Raw genomic sequence first — 24,359 nt, 5'->3', positions numbered from 1 at the left:
GATACTAAAATTAAATTATGTATGTATATGGTTAATCTTTTACATATAACAATCTGAAAAACTTGTTAATAATTAGAACCAACTTGGATTTTTCAGATATGCTCTTAATGAAGAAAAAAGTGATGACTACTAAAAGACTAAATCAAGAAAAGATGAAATAGATCTTGATGAAATTTTTGCATGATTAGAAGTAAAGATCACCATCATCATTTGCTTGCTTTATGAGCTTTATAGTCCATCAAATGAGTGTGTAGAATGGACTCCTATGTGCTTACTTTATTAAAGAAGATATATGTTAAATAACCACCATATTTGAAAACACTCATTACAAATATGAGAAAGTAATATATGATTTGATACAAGCATCAAGAGCATGATATAAAAGCTTAAATAACCTTTTTGATAGAAGGTAATAGTGATAATTCTTTGCATCAAAAAATGTGTGACACCTCACTTGCTCAAAGTATACATTAATGACATCATTTCTGGTTCTACTAATGAAGAGATATATTGCAAGGTGAGTTTGAAATATGTATGATGAATGAATTAACATCTTCTCTCAAACTCCAAATTAAGACAAACAGGAAAGGGGATCTTCATTGACCAATGTTAGTCCACAAGAAAACTCTCATAGAAGATTGGCATGAAGAAGGTATGTCTATGACCCCATCTTGTAGAATTTGAAAAGAATGAGCAAAATAGATCTACTGTTTAAAGCTGTATTGAAGCATGATAGAATAATTATTTTATCATGCAGCTAGTAGACCAGGTTGTATGCTCATTATGTGACCTTGTGCAAGACATCAATCTAACTTTAATGAATCATATTTTATTGATAAACAAATAAATCATAATCTGAATTGTGATAGAAACAACTGTTTAAGATAAGTTGATTAAAACTTAGCTAGCGTGCCTTATTGAATAAAATCTAAACTAAATTGATTTTGAAAATAAGAAATTGATTTGACCTTGATAAATCTATCTATTGCCTCACATGCTTGTCCTTGAACCATCTGATTTAATAAAACTATCTCTTTAGTTCAAGTGATATGTGCTTGCTTATATTTAGGGAATCTCTTGAGTAAAGTGACTCAACATGCAACTATTGTCATATCTTATATTGAGTCATCTAGTTAAAAAAATATATATATATGTTGGATGAATGCTTTGTATCTTAAAGAAAGTAATGACCTTCCTTCAAGAAAGAAAAATGAGAAATTTCAACTTGAAGGATATCTTCATGTAAGATACACTAAACATTCACATGCAAACAAGAGAGAGGATCTTCTTCAGCCAAAAGTTCACACATAAGAAATCTAGTTTGGCTTGAAGAACATATAATGAATAGGTAATTTTAGATACCTTTCTCACAAATTAATTGAGCAAAGTCAATAACTTAAATCTTATTATGGCATGATTAAGGTCTTTAATTATTAATTTTTGATATCATGTCTATATGTGTATTGACTGACTTATACTTTTAGAAATTATTTCATGGTTTGCCCAAACTAAAATATATCTTTGCCTATGTCATAACCATGAAATACACAAGTATATGCTTAAAATTTTGATGTAAAATAACTTGTGAGAAGTTATGAATCCTTGAGCACAATGAAAATGTTGTTTGCATGATATACATCTATATGATACATAAGATTATCTCTTTATTCTACTCTTTCTTGTAAATTACTTGAGAATGACAAAAAGGGAGAGAGATAAAATCTGTAACTAATTACACTCAAACAGGAAAAGTTAGAAGTGAACATTTTAACCTTTCTATATTGCTCATCATAGGGATGGTGCCAATGGGGAGGCTAGTGGTAGTACCCGGCACTATTTGACCCAACTATTCGGTGTAGGGCATATTAGGGACGGCACAAGAGGGAGGCTAGTGGTAGTACCTCGTGCCCATTCCAACTCCACCGGATAGAGAGCAAATACAGTATAGAGCATAAGAAAGTAAAAATGAAAGACAAAGTAAATGAAAATATATAAGAAGAATCAATTCAATTTCTTTGTCACTTGGAAACACACCTTAAGGATGAAATCAATGCAAGATTATATTTAAATAGGGGGAGTTTATTTGAAAAGAATTGATTTTGATCCTTGACATGCTTGTTCTTAATGCATGACTTAACACATAATATATGTTGCATGTGGAATGATGTTCTGAATTATGGGTTCTCAATATTTTGTAATGCTCCATGCTTAGATAATTTAATTGAATGTTTGAAATACTGCATAAATTTTTGGGTATTATTGAAAAGAAATTTCAGATTTGTCGTTCACAATCATCTTTAAAATCTGAAAGTTAATTAAATTTGTAAAAAGGAAAAGAGAAAGATATCTCTATTTAGGCAGAATGAATTAATCTTGATCTATCTTTCTACTTGCCTAACTTTGATACATAATGTCCTAATACTTATTAAAATATCCTCCATTGTGTATCGAAACTCAATATTAAATATAAAGATTCTGAAAGTGCTCTAATGTTATTGAAATATGTGTTTTCAATCTTAGTGATTTAAGATGAGCTTCAATGTGAAAGATACATATCTCAAATCATGATTTAAAAGCCTCTATTGAAAATCTTTATAAAATTCAGAATCTGATTTTTAAACTCAATATGATTCCTATATAAAAACTACAGTTTAAGAAAAATAGAATAATTCTGATGCCTTGATTGTTTGACCCGATACGCATCTGAAACATATCATTTCTTATCCTTACAGTGTACCAATATTGGTCCAAATGATGTGTCTTTCGATGATCTTGATTGCAAACAAAAATTTCTAAATATATAATTTTATTTTGATATTAAAAAGGGATTTATTGTGTTTCATGTATACATTGCTGAAAAACTGTGATTAAGTAATTGAGTTCTATAAATCTATATACCTCAATGATCATCTATATGTTTTTCTCTCCTACATTCTTCAAGACTTCCATCAGAATATATATAGAGTGAATGATCTTAAAGCTAGAAATATTTCAGCTCACTCAAATGATTCTAAGAGAAAGAAAATGTAAATGCTTTTGAAAGAAACTGAGCTTAAAATGAATCATTTTCTGTTTAATATTTCTATACATTTTCTCTAAGATTAAGAGAAAGCATAACTTGTTCTTGAAGGATTAGAAAGAGTAATTGCCACAAATTTTGAATAATACTAGATTACTCTACATTCTCGATATCATAGAATTTCAGTCTTATTCACGTTTATCATTAAAATCTGAAATTCAACAATAGAAAAGAATGATTAAAGAAGTACGCATCTTTTGAGGGGGAGCTTTAGATATTCAGTATCTTATCCTAAAGTTACTTCAATTTGATGTATACCTTAAATCTTATGGATTGATTTTTATGAACTTCCTTATATTGCAAGACATGCTTTAAATTACCTTGAGATGAGTTCTATAAAGGTTGTCTTATCTCAAACCCTGAGTCTTATGAAAATAAGCTGAAACTTATAGAAAATATATTTTTGAGATTGACAATTTTATTGAACATTATCTTAGGATTCTAAACTCTTAAATGGAATGATCAATTGAGGGGGAGAAAGAAAATTTCAGAAGGAGAGGTCTCACGGAACTTAATCGCGTATATCTATAACTAAAGGAGAGAGGAAGAATACAAAATGAAAAATGATCCTAATACTCTCCAATATGTATCATCTGAAATTTAATCTGAAAATCTTTATGATACACCTTGAGGCGTGTTATTTGGTTAGTATATCTTATGCATAAATCATGAACCAAATTGCAAGTTGAGCTTAAAGAGCCTCTAACTTAATGAAAAAGGGGGAGAATAACGTGTAAAATTTTCTTGAGCATCTTTTAGAAAACCTATTTTGATATTCACTAATGAGTCCTAATTGACTTGATCTTTAGAACTTAAATTGTGTGCCAATTCATATTTTTATGTATCAAATTGTGCTTACTTTCTAAAATAAAAAATAAAAGAAAGTCTTTAAAAGAGCTCTAAGATGTATCAAAAATTGCATGATTTCATATTTTGGTATTTGTGCTCCAATGCTCTTATTATCATAGAAGAACTTTGAAGTCATAGAAGAATTAATGATCCAACATGATGATATGTCTTTCACATATATAAGCTTTGATCTTTTACTCTGAAACTTAATTAAATTGCTCTCAAAATACTTAATAGATTGGGCAAAAGGTCTTAAATGAACAAGCTTTCATACTTATTGAAGAGGTTAGATTTCCACTCATGTCTTGAATTAACCTAAGGAAGATTCCACCTACACTTGATTAGAAAACTATCTGTGGTATCAAATTAGAAAACCTCTTGAATTCACAATCGATGTGTTCTGCTCTGATCTTTGTGCTTAATGTTTTCCTATCTTTTTGATGTTGTCAAAAAGGGGGAGAAATATTTAAGTATATGCTATATATACTCATAATGCTTTATTACTTTGAATTGAATACAAATCAGCTTAAAATTTAAATATGTTAATTGTGTTAAGCTGATTAAATCTAAAGCATTATCATGAAGTATGTTTTTACATATATATGTTTTCTACTTCATGCAACTTAGCTATGTATTACTTCTAGAAAACAATATCTTTTATATTGCATATACTCCAAGTTTTGTCATCATCAAAAAGGGGGAGATTGATGACCCAAAGATTGATTCATAGATTGATTTTGATGATCACAAAACCTTGAAGTATAGATACTAATGTTTATGTTGCAAGGAGAAAGATATTTATTTTGCAAGGAACATAGCAAGTTGGAAGAACACAAGAAGGCCTCCAAAAGCTCTCAAGAAAAGTTAGAAGAAAGCTACAATTCATTGGCCCAAGTTTAAAGTTCAAAAGATTCAAATTGGAGGAGTAAAATCAAAGGAAAAATTCGAAAGAATAGTCTTCGAGTCGACTCCTGAGGAATTCGAGTCGACTCCAATGTTTACCGAGTCGACTCCGGGGAAGTATGAGTCGACTCCTAGGAGTCACAGGCAGAAAAGTCAGAGAGCAGTTTTCGGGTCTGAGATTCGAGTCGACTCCAGTGGAACGCGAGTCGACTCCGATGGTTGGTAGGTCGACTCCAAAGAAAGCAAGAGTCGACTCTCAGCGGAACACAAAGAAAAAGTCAGAGAGCATTTTTGGGACTCTGAGATTCGAGTCGACTCCCGCATTGCACGAGTCGACTCCGAGACTCCGCGACCATCAACAGACAGAAAAACCAAGTTACTGCCTCTGAGATTCGAGTCGACTCCCAGACAGCTCGAGTCGACTCCAAGGCAGCGCTACACCAAGATGGCAGAAGGCTGTGTTTCGCAAACTGAGAGCCGAGTCGACTCCAAGGAAGTTCGAGTCGACTCCAAGACTGGATGAGCCAAAAGACAGAGAATCGGGAGTTCGGGCTCTGAGATTCGAGTCGACTCCCAGGACAGTCGAGTCGACTCGAGTGGATCAAATTCAAAATTGGATCCACGGACTTCAGTGGATGAGCCGACTCCGAAATTGCCAAGTCAGCTCCAGAAGTTGGCGAGTCGACTCCAGGTTAAGACGAGTCGACTCCCAGTCAAGGCATGCACTTTAATTCAAATTTGGAACAGTGGCCGAGTCGTCTCCAGTAAAGCACGAGCCGACTCCTGCAACAGGCGAGTCGACTCCTGATCGCGCGAGTCGACTCCGATCTCAACGGTAACATTGTCAGGAAATGCAGACTGTGTCCAACGGCTCTTTTTCTTGTCTCTAACGGCTATATTCTTGTTTCCACGCCATCTAAAGCTATAAAAACAAGAAGAGAGCTAGGGGAGAACTTATGGAAGTGGGAGAGATCATCTAGGAAAGAGATCTCAAAGAGATTACAAAGGAAATCTCCCATAAGCACAAAAGGGCCATCCAAAACGAAATAGAGAGAAGAAGAGCATCCAAGTGAATCCGAAAGCTTCCTCTCCATCCGTGTGCTGCCTCGGGGATCCTCTACTTCATGCCAAATCAGAGGAGGATCAAGTAAAGAAGAAGCCGAGCTCCTCCATCTTCAAAACTCGTTTGAGGGCTTCTCTTTACTCTATTTGTTTATATTGTCATATTTGCTTGTTTAAGAAGCTGTGTTTTGTTTTATACTTTGTTTTAATATCTTGTAACTTGATTCAATCAAGGGATTGAATCAAGGGGTTAAAGGTTTGTTGGTAAGCCAAAGGGAAAACCAACGGTGGAAGGTTTGTTGGTGAGCCAAAGGGAAAACCAACGGTGATAGGTTTGTTGGTGAGCCGAGGGTAAAACCAACGTGTAAGGGTTTGATTGTGATCCCGGAAAAACAATCGGGGAGGTTCTAGTCGGTGAGCCTGGGAAAACCGACCGAGTTCGTTGTGCGCTCGTAAAACAACAAGTTGGGTTGTGAGCTTGTAAAACAACCGGCTGTAATCGGTAGGATTATAGTGAAATTCCCAAGAGGTCTTGGGGAGTGGATGTAGGTGCTGGGGTGCACCGAACCACTATATGTCCTTTGTGTTTGTAATGCCTCTAGTTATTGTCTAACTAACACACTTACTTACTTAGATAAATTGCTTGCTTAATTCTTATCCGCACATCTTTTAGTTGCAAGCATATTTAATCAAGTCGAAGTCTATACATCAAAACCTTGCTAAGTTTAACTTTCACTGTGTATCTATACAACTTAGCATAGTTAATCAAAAAGTTTTAGAAGTAGCATAAAAGTTTTAAAAGACCCAATTCACCCCCCCTCTTGGGTTGTATCTACTGGGCAACAAGGGGAGAGGCCAAAAGGCTTCTGAGCTCTTCGAAGGCCTGCTGGCATTCTTCTGACCATTGGAAATTCTTTGGCCGCTTGAGGATCTTGAAGAATGGGAGGCAGCGTTCGGCCGATCGGGAGACAAACCTCCCCAAGGCGGCAACCCGCCCGGTAAGCCGCTGCACCTCCTTGACTGTCCTCGGGGGCGTCATTTCTTGCAGCGCTCGGATTTTCTCAGGGTTGGCTTCAATTCCGCGCTGGGTCACTATGAAACCCAGGAACTTGCCCGAGGTGACTCCGAACGCGCACTTCGCTGGGTTGAGCTTTATTCGGTATCTCCTGAGCTTGGAGAATGTTTCGTTGAGGTCAGCTACATGGTGCTCCGCCGCTCGGCTCTTCACCAGCATGTCGTCCACGTAAACTTCCATATTTCGGTCGATCTGGTCTTTAAAAATTTGGCTGACCAGCCTCTGATAGGTGGCTCCAGCGTTCTTTAGGCCGAAGGGCATCACCTTGTAACAATAGGTGCCCTTGTCGGTGATGAAGGCCGTCTTCTCCTCATCTTCTGGCGCCATTCGGATTTGATTGTACCCTGAAAAGGCATCCATAAAAGTCAGCAGTTGGTGTCTCGAGGTGGAATCGACGAGTTGGTCGATGCTTGGGAGGGGGAAGCTATCTTTTGGGCAGGCCTTGTTCAGGTCGGTGTAGTCCACGCACATGCGCCATTTCCCGTTGGCCTTCTTTACGAGGACTACGTTGGCAAGCCAGTCTGGGTAGGAGACCTCCCGGATAAAGCCAGCTCCGAGGAGTTTATCCACCTCCTCGGCCGCAGCTCGTTGTCGTTCCGGGGCGGAGCCCCTTTTCTTCTGCTTTACAGGTATGCTGGTTGGCTTCACCTGGAGTCGGTGGACCATGACCTCAGGGTCAATTCCCGGTACGTCCGCAGGCGACCAGGCGAAGACATCAGCATTGTCCCGCAGGAAGCTAACGAGGTGATCCCTCTCGCAGGCACCAAGGCCGGAGCCGACCTGCACAGTTAGCTCGGGAAAATTTTCTTGCAGTGGAACTTGAACAAGAAGCTCACCAGTCTCTACTTGCTTCTTCCAAAGGGTGTCCCCCGCATCCAGGGTTTCTATGGGTAGTGAGGGGCCTGTTGGCTGAATCAGCGCCTCGGTCGGTTGCCTTACTCTGTGGGCCGCCATGTAGCACTGCTTGGCAACCAACTGGTCCCCGCGAACCTCGCCTACTCCTCGGCCGGTGGGGAACCGCATGAGCAGATGGCGGGTTGAAACCACGGCCCGAAGGGCGTTTAGCCCTGGCCGCCCAAGGATGGCGTTGTAGACTGAGGGCAGACGGACCACAAGGAAGTCCGTTCTCACAGTGCTCTCCCGGGGAGCGAGGCCAACTGTGACAAGGAAGCTGGCCTCACCTTCGACTGGGACCGAGTCTCCGGTGAACCCAACCAGTGGGGCATCAATTTTCCGGAGATGTCCTTCTAGCAACCCCATTTTTTGGTAGGCATGATAGTACAAAACGTTAGCTGAACATCCATTGTCAAATAGGACACGTTTTACATCAAACTTATTTACAATCATGGAGATGACCACAGCGTCATCATGGGGGGTCTCAACCCCTTCCAAGTCCTCGTCCGAGAATGAGATGACTTCATCAGCACGCAGGTGCTTCGGGGGGGCTCCCTGGGCTGCTGCTCCTGCCGAGACTCCTCCGATCATATTGATGGTGCCGGCGATGGGCCTGTTGTCGTCCGGGTTTTCGAGCAGCGTGGCGTTTTCCGCCGGCCTCCTTTCCTCGCGTCGGTTCCTCACGAACCGGTTGAGTACTCCCCGGTGGATGAGTGCCTCTATCTCGTCCCGGAGCTGGAAGCAATCCTCCGTGTCGTGCCCACGGTCTCGGTGGAAGCGGCAGTACTTTCTGGGATTGCGGGGAACTCCCGTATCCCGCATAGGAGGCGGGGCTCGATTTCCATCAAGATCTCGGCCCGGGGGGCATTGACAGGTGTGTAATTCTCGTACCTCCCTGGGTACGTCCGAGGCCGTGGTGGAGATCTTGGTCGAGGTGGGGTCCTCCGCTGAGCTCGCCCCTGCTGCCGAGGGGGGCTCCTCAGCCGAGGGAGGTTCTTCTCTCAACGGGGGGATCGGCTTCTCTGTCGGCCGCGCTCCTCGCGGCGTTTCTTTTGTTTCCTTAAGGCGGGCTCAATCGCACCCCGCCTGGAGGCAACTGCCTCCTCGGCCTTGGCATACTTCCGGGCTCGGGCCAGCATTTCGGTGAAGTCGGCCGGGAAGCTCTTCTCAATGAAGAAGAGGAATCGGTAGGAGCGAACCCCAGTCTTCAGAGCCGACATGGCTATCGACTGGTCTAGCTCGCGAACTTCCCACGTGGCGGCAGTAAAGCGGTCTAGATACTCCTTGAGGGATTCCCCCTCCTTCTGCTTGATGTCCAGAAGGGAGTCTGACGTCCGTCGTTGGCGCCGGTTGGCGGCAAAATTGGTGGCGAACTGCCTGCCGAGTTGCTCAAAGGAGGATACCGTGTTCGGCTTTAGTCCAGAAAACCAAAGCCGAGCGGTCCCTCGAAGAGTCGCTGGGAAGGCCTTGCAAAGTACGGCTTCCGAAGATCCTTGCAGAGCCATGAGGGCTCGGTAACTCTCCAAATGGTCGAGGGGGTCGGTAATTCCGCTATAGGGCTCCACCTGAGGCATTTTGAACCTCGCGGGGACCGGCTCGTCCTCGATTTGGCAGGAAAAGGGGGATTTGGTAGTGAACTCGAAGTCTCCCTCCTGCCTTGCCTTCCTACTGTGGAGCGCTGCGATCTGGCGCTCCAAGTGCTCAACTTTTCTGTCGAGCTCCCCAACCCGTGGGATTGTCGCCATGGTCTGCTCCGGCTCGCGGCGGTCTGGAGCTGACTCAGCCTCAGAGGGTTGGGGTCTTCTGTTGAGATCTTCCCCCGGTAGTTCTCTCTGGGGGGAAGTCCGCTCTTCGTTGTTGGCTCTGGAGGAGCCATGCAAATTTTGGCCTGGGAAGACCGGGCCGTTGGGAGGACATTCCGGCAGGACCTGGGCCTGCGGGGGGAGCGTTGGTAAGGCCTCCTCGCGTCGCAGGCCTTGAACGGCGGCGGCCAGGGCCTGGACTTGCTGTACCAGGGCATTAAACTGTTCTGGCTGGACCTGAGGAACCGGGTCAGCCGGAGTAGGCGAATTCTGGACGGAATGTCCAGAATTCTGTGGGGGACGCCGGGAGATGTTGGAGGCTCCCTTGCTTCTCAACTTCATGATCGCTACTCGGTCCCTTCCTCTAGCGCCAACTGTTGCTGGAAATTGGACCCGGGGGCGATCTTCGGTCGAAGAGAGGGAGCGGCAAGTCCTCACAGGGGAGCGGCGATCCGTCGGCGGGCGGCGTCCTCCGTCCGGGTGCCTGCAGAAAAGCCGGTGGCCGGGTCTTCCGGCGCCGGCCCTCCGACGCTCAAGTCAGAAGGGGGGCAAATTGTGTGGGAAGAAGAAGAACAGTGTTTGTAGAGTGCGGAGTCTCCAACCCCCCCTCTGAGGAGCAAGGGCCCCCTTTTATAGGGGGGTTGGTTTACCTGAGATGTGATGGGACGAGGTCACTGTACGGCTCGGCATGTTGCTCAGATTGGCGCACGATCAGGTGAATCATTGCATTGATGTCGGAGGTGAGGTCGTCGTACGACCCGAGGTAACACGCGATCGGGCGAATCATTGCATTGATGTCGAAGGTATGGCCAAGATCAGAGACTTATCATCGTTGATTGGACTCTGCTGGGCTGACTTGCCGTGGAGAGTTGCGGGTCCGTAGATAACAGGAGCCACGCGCATTAATGGTGGAGTAAGCCGGAGATCCGCATTAATTGTTGAGTGAACTGGGGGTTTGCAGGGGTCATGCGCAATAAATGCCGGGGCAGTGGCAGGACATGGCCATCGGCCGGACCTCGGAGGGATACGGTCGTAGTAGGTGGTTGACAAGAATAGACCTCGGATGTCGGGAGTTTTCCGGGTCGGAGGTTCTGAGGTCGGATGTTCGAGGTCGGACGCCGACTTCGGCTGTCCAAGGTCGGCGGTTGTGCGACTCCTTAGGGGTAATTGTGTCACTGGGGGAAAAAACCATATTCCCCCAACAATTTCCATGAAGGAAAACACATCTGGAGAAAATTGCCAATCCCTGGAGATGCTTTTTTACTAGGAAACATTTTGTTTTTCCTGCAGAGAAGATAAGGAAAGGAGAAATCGACACGAAATTCAATGAAGGCCCAAAGCCTAGACTTGCCCTCTGAGGGGAACGAGGGTAAAGAGTTGCCACCCAATACACGGTTAAACTTAAAAGCATGAAAACACATTTGCTGCATACAGAACCTAGTCCGGTGACGTGCACTTTGGGACCTTAGGACGCGGGTTTCTTTCTCCAAAGGCTGTAAGGATAGACCTTAATTTTCTTTGTACCACCATCTATTATCTGTCTCAACAGTCGATTCTTCACGTCTCGTATTGGTGTCGAGAGACAGAGACAGAGACGCTTTAGAAGGAATAGGACGATGGAGAGCTAAAAGATATTATTTTTCGATGCATGCTAAAAGTGTCTTCTTCAAAAAAAGCTCTATTTCGAAGCTCTTTTCAAAAAGCTGTTTTAGTTTTCTAACAAAAATAACTTTTCAATTTTTTTACCTAATATCTCTATTCCATCCAAAAATACTTTTGGAGGGTCAGAAACTACCTCCTAACCCATCAAAAGTTCTGCCAAGCAAAACCTCAGTCCTTCCATCATTATATCGTTAGTAAAATAATTGATGATGTATTTTGCAAGCCATCCATCTGTTAACTGCTTTAAACTCATCAACTATACTCCATCAAATAGGTATGGAACTAGCAATTGCAGAGCTCTGCATGTCACTCAAAGTCGCAAGCATCTGATTCTTGTTTGTCACTTGATCCAGTTGTACGTTGGATAGATCTGATCGCCCCTTATTGTACCTTCATCGATTGTATAGACGTGAAACTGCACCGTGACGGATTAGCTTTCGATGATCTAGAGATCGTCGCATCACGGGAGAGCTTTGGAGTAAAGAGCGTTGAGAAATATAAAATGAATGTGGAGAACGCGGAGAATTTAAAGGGAGAAGCTGATGATGTTCCCAAAAAATAAAACAGGTCCAGGACAGAACTAAGAGTTCCCTAAATCCTGAAATTTCCCCAAACCACTGGCAAAAATTTCCTCTGATCTCTTCGGCAACATCTGATCATGGTCATGGGGCCCAATTCTCTCACCAAAAGCATAAGATCTAAGCCAATAACCTGGGTGATAAGGATTCGACACCCAGAAATTTATTAAACGCCGACAAACTTGAACCAGCTGACACCATGACAAAAATTCATGATAGCTTTGAAGCAATATCCGAATATTCAAAAATTCATTATAAATGAAGACAAGAAAGCAACGTTACAAACACCCGACACCCCACGATACTTAACGAAAAACCATAATCTTAATTTGAGATGCCAATCTCCATTCTCCACCCCAGTGACCCCTCAGACATCAATTTAAAAGTTGACCAAGATGTAAACTTTTCCAATAATACACCAGCACCTGATTGTCAATAGTCATGGCGGATGCAACAAGTGTAGCCGAGCTCCAGGCCCAAAATCTTCCACGCGTTACATTTATACGGGAAACAGGTATAAGCATAAACACATCAATAGAGCCAAACAATGAAACAAAACACTAATAAAAGAATGCCGGGGTTTGATTTTGATGCACAAACCACAAGATTTAGATCTTGGCCTTAATTCATGACACAGATGTATATGTACAAATCTCAGATCCATATATGAATGCTGCTTGTAATTAGCTATATAATATCGTTTTTTCCCTTTGGATGGGATAAACAGGTTTAATTATCATATAATGTTATTGGAGGTTAAAACAATACATCCGGTACAAAACTAAGGCCAGAGAAGGCCTGTATTTCTCCAATGAAAAAATTCTAATTCGAGCTGTCTACTTCATACTTACTAACCAAATAGTGGCATGATTATCCTGATGCTCCTGCGGCTGCATCACCCTTCTCATATTCTCCTTGCTCCTCTTTTGCAAACTCCTCAATTAGCATACGCTGTCTCTGTGTCAAATTCCTGCTCAACAAAGAAACAATCCAGTAAAAGACAATCTAAGAAACCAAGAACGCTGCCAAGAAAGTGATTAACCATGCCTGAAAGAAAGGAACTTACACAGGGATGCTGACATTAAAATGAACATATTGGTCCCCATAATACGAAGAGTTCCTTGTCTTTATCCCTACATTTCACCAATGGTATTTATTAGGTTTCAGTTAAAAGGCTAAAGAACATGGAAGGATGCATCTATTGCATAAAATGGTGATGAACCGGCAAACATTACAAATTCCATGGAATATGATGTTTTCCTTACACAAATCAGTAGCAGAGCTTAAAATGCAAGTAAATGCAGTAAGATATTCATATTTGATATTTTAAAATATAGTTCCACAAGGGAAAAAAGATTTTTAATCCATTCATGGCACGGTTACCTTTCCCCCTCAAAACGACCTTCTGACCAGGTTGCGTACCAGGCCGAACCTGCAAACATTAACACACTTTTAACATGCTTCATGGATTTTTAACAAATTTTCACTCGATGCAAATGATTAAACTCTCAAATCTATAAGACAGATGATTCAGACATACCTTGAGAACAACATCCCCAGTGAGAGTTGGCACTTGAATGGTTCCTCCCAATATTGCCTGCAAATTTGAATCATTGGTGGAGTGAGGATGCAACGATCAAGAACAACTTGGTTATATACCAGATCATGTTCGTGATCAAGTTGATTAATATTAGGTTGCACACAAACTGCTAGATAATAGCACATCAGCCATTCAATTAATAGAACTACACATGGCTTGAAGATACTCCATTGTTTCTTTAAAAGCTCTGTTAGATCACATTCTAAAATTTCTTAGCAATGTCAACGTTTTCAGCTAACAATTGAGATCATCTAGAAACAAATGAGATATAAAACATAAAACTAGGAACTGCTAATGAGGATATAAATATCTACTAATATATGATTGAAAAGGTTTGGAGGCCAACCTTTGTGCTTGAAGATGTACGCCATCAATTGACAAACAAAAGGAAAAAAAAAAATTATGTAAATAGACAGACACACAGATATGTACCATCCAAATCCCTTCCCTCTAGCCCAGAACCACCATATAGCATGCCAAAAAAGAAAACCAATGCAACACGTTATATATGATATGTAGCATGGACATCAGCTTCATGCATCCGCCCCCAAGGCCTGAAGCTGAGCTTCAGCATTCCCCAAAAATAAAATAAAATAAAATAAATCTCACCTATACATTTCTTTTACCTGCATGCCTCAAGCCTCGGAACCGACCCCCCCCCCCCCCCCCCCCCGCCCAAAAAAAAAAGAAGAAAAAAACACACCACAAAAATGAAAAAAAAAATACGAATCTTTTACTTGCACGCCTCTAGGCCCCCACCAAATTACACAAAAAAGAAAAACAAAAATAAAAAGGAAAAAATCTAACATTTTTTTTTGAAAAGACTCCCCATTGCAGTTCTTTTTTATTCAAAAAAAAACTTCTAAATGTTTCAAAGCTTCCCAAAAAATAAGACAATTTGAAACCACGTTTCCCAAAAATAACATGGTTTTAGTTCTTCCCAAAATAGCCAAAAAAAAACAAAAAGAAGAAAGAAAACAGATACATGTGCACACACAAGATATGTGTTTCCTTCCTTCTTTACCCCATGGGCACATCTCACCCAAAAAAGGCAAAAAAGAAAGTACCGGGTTTCTGGCACATGCATCACATGTGCTAGAATCTATTATTATATAAAGCTTAATCAAGCTAAATAGAATCCCAGTCTCATTAGCAGTAGCAGTAGTAGTATGAATATGATTATTAACATTTTTATCCTAATTTGATATTCTTGTTATAAAGTGAATTCTTTTCTGGGAAAAAACAAGGCTGCAAAGTTGCAAAATTTTCTTATCAACCAATAGAGAAAAAGCATAAGAAAGTCAAAAACCATCCCATTCCAAGTCCAGGAATTTGGTGGACTTAGTTTCTCCAAGGAGAATATCAAGCAACTCAGTATGAACAGGAATAAGAAAAGATGATGCTCCATTTTTTATATATTGTAATTGAAGGCATTTCCATTTGAACATCCAAAGCAAGCTCTCCATTCGTTGGCTAGCACAAAGGATGTTTTAATTACCTGAGTGACATTTAGGACCGCATCCACATGGATATCAGCTTTCTCTCTTCGGAAAACAGGATCCTCTCGAACCTTAAAAAAATGAATTGCAGGTATTAGCACATCTATTGTCAGTTTATCATTCATATATATAACCCAATAATTTGAAGACGTTTACCTTGATAGTAACATAAAGATCACCAGGCTGACCACCCTCAGGATCTGCTCCACCATTTCTATAAATTTTTATAGTTTCATTATCATCCACTCCTGCATGTAATATAATACAAAATTGTAGAGCACCCCATAAGTTGTTACTAGAAAAATAATAATAATACAGTATAGTATGAGCAACAAGGGCAGCAACACATTTTGAAGGGATAGGAAATATTAAGGCCATAAAGATTATCAAGTGTAAAAACTAACAGTCGTTTAGTCCATAAAAAGAATATGATATGGTGGCAGGTCAATAATGATATTTTCATGTAACAAGCCATGTTCATTGTTAGAAACATTAAAATTCTCTACAACAGTTCTGCAAAGATACAATACCAGCAATCTCAGTAACAATAAGCAGAAAATCATTATAGAAAAACCCAACCTCTCACCCCCAACAATTTTTTTAAAAAAAATTAAGTAACAAAACCATGTAAATATTGCACATTCCTATAAAAAAAACTTCTAATAGCTTGAGATAAATCAGGACTTTGACTGTTCGGATGTAACGCACATCATCTTAACTCCTTTGCTGCTAGTTCATTGATGCAAGATTTCCTTGGAGCATTCATAGACGTATAGATGAAGCCAGAGTCTGATAAATGTCTATGAGTCAACACAGTAAAGCCTAGACGTTTCTCTATTCATCAACATGGTCAAAGAGGGCCCTGTAGAAATATTTAGTATAATTTTTTCTCAATGATATCGATTTTGAAGTACTTGAGAACTCAGATTGGTTAAAAATAGAACACATGGAATTGTATGTCATAGGAAGATGAGAGCACCTCAGTTAATATATTTTTAAATTTGATAAGAGCTGAGGTCAAGCTCCTTACACAAGACAACTTGATCTGTACATCACTCAAGCCCATCTTGGGAATTATAATTCAAAAATGTTGAACCAACTTTCTAACGAAAACACCCAAACAACTATTACCAGTTCATGAGATAAATCAGGTATAATCAAAAGGAACAAATTTACAACATAAGATGATAAAGTTACAAGCTACATGTCCATTATCTTTACAACATTCAAACATACCAGGCATCACATCCAGCTTGACTGATTTTGTTCCTCTCACAACTCTCTGTCCCTTGCACGACTTGCAGAGATTCTAGTCACAAAATATAGAAGTTAGGGATTCAATCAGCAAAACAAAATTAAGCATGAAGATAAAGAAGACAAAATTTAATGCAAAGAAAGATGACAAGAAGTTCATTGATCCAATACTTGCTCAAATAGCAAATAATTGTTGGGTAATTTCCTTTTGCCTATAGATTCCTCCTTGACTTAATTTCATTAGATTCTTAGCTCTTCTCTCGCCATTTCAACTTTGCAGAGGATCATCTTTTACTCAACTTCATACCGGTATCTAATTCCTCTAATCATCACTTATTTGACCTCTACATATTTTTCATATCCACTTTTAGTTTTCCCACAAACCATATCAAAATTTCTCCATTCCCAACTCTTGGCATTCAGAAGCCTTTCTTGAAGATATCACAATAATGAGAATTCCAACATCATAGGTTTTCACTATTCCTTAAGCAGAGATTCTTTAACATAGAAAGTAAGAAGGCTAGATACATACAAGATATTAAAAAACAATCCAAAGTTTTTTACGATCACGACTACAGCTTTATTCTTGATAATGCAAAAGATGCATGATAAAAGATCGTACCTTCACAGTTTTCCCGGACCCTCCACAGTGAGAACAAGTTGTCTGCAACCTGAAGGGGCCATTTTGCATGAAAATCTGCAATATATGATATGATATCAATCCCTTGACTGCATAAGATTCTGGCTCAAATAAGATATAAACCAAAAATGAGAAACATAAAATGTTCCTATTGGAGTCTCACCATTCCTGAGCCTCTGCAAGGCCTACATGTTTCAGGTCTTGTTCCAGGAGGGACGCCAGTCCCATCTGCAAACAGATAATCAATTAATGTTTCCGATATTATCTCACAGAAATCACCCATTAATTTCTATGTTAACTTTCTCAACAGGAGCATTCGTCATACCACAAGCTCCACAGGGTACTGCAGTTTGGAATGCCACTGTTTTGGTGCACCCTTGGACTGCATCCATGAATGAAATTTCAAGAGAAACCTACAAGAAAAAAGTGATAGAAAGATGATGGTGAGACAATTGGGACAAGCAAAACATATTAGCATACCTGGTATGGAAATAAAACAGTAAAGGGAAAAGAATAAACCTTGACATCTTGTCCACCAAAGTCTCTATCTCTGAAGATGTTCTTGAAGAACTGACTCCCACAGAATTATGAAAATATCAGAATCAGATCCTTAAATTATTGCAAAAAAAAATGTAGGCACTTCCATGTCAAAGATGTTCAACTAGGAAAATTTAAAATGTTGGGGCGAAATCAATAATATGTGACACCTATGCTAGTAGAATGAAAACAGCATCCCTCACAAGCCATGTGCCCAAATAGTTTCTTGATGAACCTGCCACAATATTACTGCAGGATAATTTTTGGATGGAGCTGTAAGCTTGACGGTGATACAGAGTCAAGATCCAGCTTCATATTTCAGACCCAAGAGTCCTTCATTAGCCATAACAACAAGCATACGCACAGTCATTAGACCAGCTCATGAGCCAAGCAGCCCGCCCTACCCACTCAAGTAAGCCTGCAGCCTTTTGGACGGGCTTGGACCAAGGTTTTGGCTGAGCTAAGAGTGGAATCTTGGCCTGTTTAATAAACAGGCCAGGCTCGGAATAAAGACCAGCCCAAGCCCGGTCTGACTCAAAAATTTCTGTGTCGTTTGTTTACATTTGATGATTTTTGTTGACATGTAAACTTAATGGGATGATAGATATGTTGTAAGTTGTTGGCAATACTTAACTATTCACATTTAACATCCTTAAAGTACTTCTATATATTCTTAAAGGGGGGAAAATGGTTAGGAAGCCCAAGGCCTGGCTATGCCTGATGCCCGGCCCGATGCTCAAAGCCTGTGTAAGGGCCAAGCTTGGGCATGGAAGGTAGGCCCGAAGGCTGAGCCAGGCTGTGCCTGTAACAAGTCTAAGTAAATTGAGTTGACCTTTGGGCAAAGCCTGGCCAAGCCCGGCCCATGTACAGATCTAATGATCATAGATCCAATTAAGTTTATAACAACACAACTACATGCATGATGATGTTTTAAGTCAAAAAAATGCTACTTAAGTACATATATAAGCATTTGCTTCCTATATATTACTGTGTATTAACCACTTAGAAACTTCAACATTATGTTGCGTCTGCATCTTTCATGTACCAGACCCTCACGAGTACCTCCCCAGATTTCTAAACACCACAATACTACCCCAAAAACCCAAAAACCAACTGATCAAAAAACTCTTTTTGACAAAATTTTCAAATATTGTTTCCCAAGGACAACCAAAAAGATCATGGACTGATGGATTGAGCCTCATGCAAATAAAAAGCCAAGCTACTGATTTGGATGGGATATTAAAAAATAGAAAATATACCTGATCCAAACAACCTCAAAACAACCATTGCCCATCAGATCTGACCTAAGATTTTTAACAAGAATCATGTCAAATGCCCTAGCTTAGACTAAACCAACCCTCAAAACATTTGCATAAAATCAAAACTGCCACATGTGCAAACCTGGCATGCATCTCGTCAAGGTTATTGCATATATCCATCCTAGATTTCAGTGAGCAAAAAAGTATATATATGACATGATACCCTAAAAGCAAATCCAGCAGTGAAAGTAAAGTTTCTTGGGAAATAATAAATTCATCATAACCCCTACTACATAAAATTCTCTTTCCCTCTCCACTGTATGGATGGAAAATGCTTACTCCACCACTTAGGCTTCAACATAATCAGTTTAAGGGCTTCAACATAATCAGTTTAAGGGAACGGAACAAAAGAGATATTCATTAAAAGACTGAATCATGAAGAGACAGAGAGGTGATGATGACAACATGGACGCATGCTTGAAGAGTAGAAAACATGATTACTCAAGACATCAAACCAAAAAAATCAAATTATTAAATCTTCTGGATGCATACAACCAAAATGAGGGGAAAGAAGAAAAAAGTTTCACTTACTTCATATTTGTGTCATTAACCACTAACAAGCATCTTCCTTTCTTGGAACTACACAAACAGAAATTTTAAACCTATAGCTAAATTATTTTGCAGTAAGCTAACCTAACCTCAAGGTTGCAGATAATCATGTCTACCAACTAATATATAGGTTCAACTAATGTGCAACATAATAAGTCAACCAGCTGCAAAGTTGTTAATCAATTGTACAACCTCAAAACATATAAGCAGCAAAGTGAACAAAAGAAGGTGTTTAATAACAAAATTAAAGGCAACAAATCAACTTCTGTTGTCTAAGGGAGTACAATATGAAGTTGGCCTGTGAAAACTAGCCCCCATATGGTTATCCTCAAGGCCATAGCATGTCAATAACTAATAAGAAAAATGCATGCACATGCACACCTCAAGGTCATTTGCCAGATGAAAGTATATAGATTCACTATTCATAGAAAGAAAAAAGTATGATATTGCTCTGCAAAGTATACATACATCATTCATTCCCCACCACCACTAAATATGTCTTCAAATGGGTTGCCAAATCCAGCACCTCCAAATGGTCCACCAGGACCACCTCCTGAAGCAGCTTGTTCAAATGCATCAGGACCAACCTGTCAGGATGCCCATAAATACATATTGTAAGTTACACTTAATGCAGAGTGAAACTTAAACAGGGAACCATGCAGGAGAGACAAAGTGAACATATGTATAAGCTAATATTCATAGCCAACTGCTTATCCTTGATCTTTAGTTATATATCCCAAGAGGAGAAAAACACTGACCAAAGTGCATCCCAAACCAAGCACCAACATGGACATAACTACTCAAAAAAAGTACTAGGAAATACAGGAATTTGCTTAGAAGTCATACAGAATATGAGAATCTAATAACTTCTCCTTTAATATCATAAAAGAATAAGTGCTTGCATTGGTGGTTGCTCTGCATTTCAAAGACCACAATGTTGGAAAATTCAGGAAGGGAATAAGAATATGGAAAATCAAGCATAGCAGATATTCCTTTCTGTAAAAGAGAGGCAAGCTCAAGAAATCAAAAGAAGAATTTAAGGGAAAGGGAAAGGGACACTCTTCAGGTGAAGGCCATTTGCTAGGATAGATTTGGTTGGACCATTGTAAGCGACTTCACAGGTCATGCTGCTAGAAGCATGAAAAGAACTAACATAAACACCCCTGCACACATGCACATCTGCAGATGTTTTAAGAGTTAAATGGCTTTTAAAAAGATATTCATTATTGAACTATTAAGGAACTCTCAAAGAGAGAAGGTTGGAGAAAGAAGCTATTGTAACAAGTATGTAGTTTTGTTGGTATAAAGAAAAATTCTGAAAATCTTCTCAACATATCACGTAACATATCACTAGCTGATATCCAATAAAATATCACTAACCTCGATATTGTTGTTATTCGCAGAGAAATATCTGCCAGAGGGTTTTCTTGCAGGACAACCTCCCTGATTGCCTATGCTTTGCTCTTTGTGTCATACATCAGTCTTAAATTATCCCTATTCTTCCTATTAAGATTACATTCACTATGCTGCATCAAGTTTACTAAAAAGGGCTTTGTTACTAGCATCATAAAGCCAAACCTGCATTGTTTTGTTGTTATACTATCCATGCATGTGCATGCAGTATTAGCCATAATCGACTACCTCAAAGCAAATTTATATTGTAATCATGTTTAACATAACTCTAAAGAAAAAAATTCAGCTTAAATCTACACCAATATATTAGTTAACACTACGAATTTCATCCATCTAGACCATTCTCTGTCTACTCTTAACTCCTTAGGAATTTGATTATGTTTGAACCAAGCAAAAATTACCCAAAAATACATAACTCTTTTACATGATCAGAATTTTATGCACCAAGTACTAAGCCATACTAAAATAAGGTTGCCCAATAATCAATGCAAACAGAACAAATACAACTAAGCACCTGGTCATAAAGCGAACGCTTTTCCTCATCTTTTAAGACCTGAAAAACAGAAAATTAATGCCCACTTAGTCTTACAAACAGAAATGGACAACTAAATGACTAACCTATATAACGTGACCAAAACCTCATCCTAAATCAAATTACCTCATAAGCACGCTGAACTTCTTGGAATTTCCTTTCAGCATCAGCATCTTCTTTATTTGTATCAGGATGTAGCTTCTTTGCAAGCTGCAGAAAATGAAAGAGTGAAGATAGGCAGGATATACAGAAATAAATCCACCATTTACGCCAAAAAAATCTTTCCTCCAAGCAGATTATAGAATAAAATTTCAACAAATAAAGACAGGAAAGAAAGAGTTTTTGTCAATCTGCTACCAAATAGACTAATGAAATGGATCAAAAGAATCATGAAAAGTATTGTTGACAGAAAGCCTATCAAATCTATGTCCGCAAGAAAAACTAGTTGTAACGGCAACAACAATATCTATAAATTTAGATTCTTGCAAAGCAGCAGCACACATATCAATCTCTCGCTGCAAAATTTTATTTTCAAAATAATTATATTGTTCCTGATCAGAAAATTCCTTTGCTGATTTCAGTGGCATATAGAATGTAAATAGATACATCAAGACACAATTCTAGTAACATAACATATGATATAAGGCAAAGCATTTTACATTTCACTAGACCCAAGTCAGAGCTTAAAGATTTGTTCCATGAACCAGACACTGACCAATCAGAAAGCAGCATAAAGAGCTAATATTTAGTATTAATTTGTTGGTTCACAATAAGAAAAATTCTAACAATCGATAAGCAGAAACTGTTGAGCTTTTTGACTCAAGCAAGATACAAGAATGCCCATCAGCTTCACTTATCAATTACCTGTTATATTACAAGCCTAGCATATAGATCTTCAGCTTTGTGTTTCAAAATTTTAGCCGGAAGGGTAACTAGCAAAGCAAAGTATGTGATAGATAAAAGACTACCCATATCTTGTCACACAGTTTAGTCATAGCCAAATCAATCCTTGTTATCGTTTTATCATACATATTATACAATTGAGGTCCTTCTTCAACTAGATAACTAATTGTAAAAGAGGATAGTGCCCACTAGTAGTTGCAGGCGAGCAGTCATTGAGATCAATTAGAACCTATAACCCACCGCATAATATGCTTTCTTGATTTCTGAAGCACTTGCATTCTTGCTCACTCCAAGTATCTCATAGTAGTCCCTTGCGGACATCGATCTTGTTCCTAAAAGCCACAACACAATGGTATAAATAGTAATAACAATATATCCACCGATTACCTCCCCGGAAAGAAAAGTCTTTTTTTTCCTTTTTGGTATTACACCTGACGTCTAAACAGGTACAGCAAGCACTACAGCTTACCATGAAATGACCTGATTGGAAAATAGTGTTCCTGAAACGTTCCTCTCGAAATTCCAAACCTCCGTTTGACTGCAAAATTCATAATTATCCATGCTCAATCGAAGCATCCAGAGTTACTAATTTATTATATGGATGAACAAAGGGAAGGGGGAAAAACAATTTTTTCTATCACTACTTATTTCAAAGCAAAGCAAGGAACCCAAGGCACCTGTTTCGGAATTCCCATCCGCGAAAACACGAGAAGAACTGCAAATCCCCGCAGCAAACCGGCGAGAAGAACCCTCAAGCTACAGGGAAAAACAAACAGAGGTAAGAAACTCTCGAATCGGAGAAGAAACAACACCAGAAGGTAGAAAAGAGGGCGAGAGCTCTCACGGAAGGGACTGGCGATTCCTGGAGGAGTGGGAACTTGGATCTCAGAATCCGTCGAGCACACCAGAAGGCGAGCCTGGCGCCGGCGGGCCGCATCGTCGACGCAGACCTCTCGATCACAGCTCGATTTCGAGGGATTTCTCCATTAGTACGGTTCGAGAAGAGAGGGATTGGAGCCCGAGTTTTTGGGAGGAGCGGGAGCGACTACGGACGCGAGGGGAAGGAGGAGACCCTTTTGTGATCGTGGGGCGGGGCGGACCGAGGAAGGGGAAACGCGCTCAGAGGGGCAAATTAGGGCAACTAGGAGAGCTTTTGGGGAGCAGTCGGGTATTTCTCTTTCTTCTGGGGGTTCATATAGAAGAGCGGAGAATTCTGGATACTTCTCCTACTGACATGGGCTTTGGCAGGCCAATGAACCGGGCCAGCGCGGCCCATAAACTAGCCAATTGACATAGATCTCTTAAGAGCATAAAGAAAATGGGAATAAGAAAGAGCATAAGGAAAGCTATACTAGATGGCAAAGTTATACTGAATACTTATACAAAATTTTGTTGGTTTTCAAAATTTTTGAAATAATCTGAAAATTGGAATAATAAGTTCTCTGAAATGACAAAAGTACCTTTAGGATGTTATAATCTAATTTATAATAAATTACATCATAGCAATACAATATACCGAATTAACTAAAGAATATAATACAAAATATATCATATAATGATGTGTTATAATATATTATTAATATTTTATACTAATATTAAACAATAATATTTATGATATAATATTATGATAACCTACTATCTTATTTTATTAATATGGAATAAATATATTATATTAGTACTATATTAAATACTAAATTATAGGGTTAATATTGAAGAATTATTATAATTAATACAAAATACTAAAACTAATATTGTTATACAAATAATAGTACATGTCATAACAAAATATATTATAATATAATTTATTATGAAATGTTCAGTATATGTATAGAATTAGAATATCTAAGGCAAAGAGGGCTATGGAAAAAATTAAAATAGGAAAAGTGATTAAATCTAATGAAATCTACATTGAGGTTTCAATATATTTAACTGATGTGAGAGTAACTTGGTTGAGTAATTTATTTAATAAAATTCTAAAAAGCAAGAAGATATTAATGAATAGAGGAAGAGCACTATAGTATGAATTTATATCAAGAAGGTATTAGATGTATGCCCTAAAAGCCAATCTGGCGGACACATTATTAATTCTGGAACATAAATTTGTACTTGACTTTATTATTATTGAATAATAAATGGGCATTCTTTTCATTCATATTGTTTATGTGTCTATGAATCGTCCAAGGAATTAATAAGATAATGATACATATTC

General features: G+C 39.4%; 1 pseudogene; it reads right to left on the bottom strand.

Moving 5' to 3' along the window:
• Window positions 1-12,494: 12,494 nt before the first annotated feature.
• On the bottom strand, window positions 12,495-23,260 carry LOC103698365 (annotated as a pseudogene).
• Between the last annotated feature and the right edge of the window lie 1,099 nt (window positions 23,261-24,359).

The sequence above is a fragment of the Phoenix dactylifera genome, unplaced genomic scaffold, assembly GCF_009389715.1.
Source record: "Phoenix dactylifera cultivar Barhee BC4 unplaced genomic scaffold, palm_55x_up_171113_PBpolish2nd_filt_p 001026F, whole genome shotgun sequence".
NCBI classification, from domain to species: domain Eukaryota; kingdom Viridiplantae; phylum Streptophyta; class Magnoliopsida; order Arecales; family Arecaceae; genus Phoenix; species Phoenix dactylifera.
The sequence above is the reverse complement of the archived record's forward strand: the minus strand, read 5'-3'. Positions and strand labels throughout refer to the sequence as shown.